At 37.9% G+C, this 1,904-nt stretch overlaps 1 non-coding gene across 1 annotated transcript; it reads right to left on the reverse strand.

Annotated features, from left to right (window-relative positions):
* Positions 1 to 1,591: 1,591 nt before the first annotated feature.
* Positions 1,592 to 1,663, reverse strand: TRNAT-CGU (transfer RNA threonine (anticodon CGU)). The gene has a single exon. It is a non-coding gene; the product is annotated as a tRNA-Thr (tRNA).
* Positions 1,664 to 1,904: the final 241 nt, after the last annotated feature.

Consider the following 1,904-nt stretch of genomic DNA (forward strand, 5'->3'; position numbering starts at 1 on the left):
CCTTTGTGAAGACTGTCTCCAGTTGTCCTATAACAAGTCAGAGAACAAGAAAACCTTCACACATCTTCCCTAGCTGTAATCTAATGGATGGCTGTCAATGGATGGAAAGCAGAGCGGTATACCATGCGCAGCTGACTCCTTCCTGGGTGAATTTGAGGAAGTGGCAGAGGGAAACAGAACTCGATGACTACTCCCACAACCACATGCCAAACACTTGGGCTTTCCAAGTACCAAAAAATTGTATATTTGGAGTCAAGTTTGCTCTTTCATATATTAAGAAAATATATTAAATAGATTTTGTTTTACCTCCTGTTTTGACCACTGTTATTTCACAATTAACTCCTCAAGAGCACCAGCATCAGAATATAATTTGTAAAAAAAAATAATTTTCTGTATAGTAGAGATTCTTATCACGTAATTGCATAATTCTAAATACTTTTCTTGATTAATGAGTATTGAAAATAAAAACTAATTGGGAAAACAAGTATTCAAAATAGAAAACAAAAGCCCCATTTAGCGTTGAGTAGGTTTTTGTTGCTTTAATCCTCCCTCTGATCATTTCAAGTCTTTTTCAAAGACCAGCTTCCATTAGTGACACTTTTTCTCAACTGGCAGGGTGCTAGGAACAAAATGAGTCATTATTGGAAATTCTGATGAGTCTTAAAAGGCTGTATGATGAATCGTTTCTGTGCAGTATTTTCTGCTTTTTCTTACCACTGACGTTTCTTAAAACATTTACTTGAACTCCTAAGACAATTTAGGAGTACAAGTTCTCATCATCATGAAATAATGTATAAACAGTTGAGATACAACTGTCAATTCTTCTGCTATGGTCACTAAGCCCTCTGGAATGCTGAAGGTTTAAAGTCATAATCCTCACTGCTTCTCTGAAAACAGTCGCATGTGGTTGTCTCTGTGGCGCAATCGGTTAGCGCGTTCGGCTGTTAACCGAAAGGTTGTTGGTTCAAGCCCACCCAGGGACGAGCGGTATGTTTTCCTGAAAACTTTCATTCCTGTGTTTGCAACACCAATGACCTAATGATTACATTGAAAGACAGAAATGCAAAATCCTTAAAGCTTTCCAACATTAAGCTAAATCATCTTATTCCACTTGTGGAAAGTTATTTTCCAGACAAAGCATGCCAATCCTTCCATGAAAAAACACAGGAAAAACTTCTTGGCATAGTCCCTATTTTGGAATGCTTAGATTATTATTATTAATTTTTTGTTTTTTAACTTAGGCCACGTCTACAATACTACATGTTGTTAATAATTCGGGCAGCCGTTACCAAAATAGTGGCCGGCAAGGGGAGAATGCCGTTTTCATACAATATCATAAATGACACAAGTTGCTAAACCTACGTGCCAAATAATCTTATGCAACGCCAGTTGTGCTTAAACAGAAAAGTGACATTATAAAAACAAAATTAGCAGAGGATGGTTTCGATCCATCGACCTCTGGGTTATGGGCCCAGCAGGCTACCGCTGCGCCACTCTGCTTTTCATATAGTGCTTTGTCTGAGGGGAGAATGCTGTTTTAATGCAATATCATCAATGACAGAAGTTATTAACCCTATGTAAAAAGGACATCTAGCAGAGGATGGTTTCGATCCATCGACCTCTGGGTTACGGGCCCAGCACGCTTCCGCTGCGCCACTCTGCTTTTCGTGGCATTTTCTTCACAAATGATAAAACACATTAATTCCTGACTTTTTTTTCTCCAAATCTCTTCTTCAAGCTTCGAAAGTGCCAACTTTTTGCCACTTTCTTCCCAAATGATAAAAAACCACGAATATCTGACTTTTTTTCCAAATCTCTTCTTCAAGATTCGTAAAGACAATTTACAAGTTCTCACCATCATGAAATAATGTATAAACAGTTGAGATACAACTGTCAATTCTTCT

This window comes from Spea bombifrons, chromosome 3, assembly GCF_027358695.1.
Source record: "Spea bombifrons isolate aSpeBom1 chromosome 3, aSpeBom1.2.pri, whole genome shotgun sequence".
NCBI lineage: Eukaryota > Metazoa > Chordata > Amphibia > Anura > Pelobatidae > Spea > Spea bombifrons.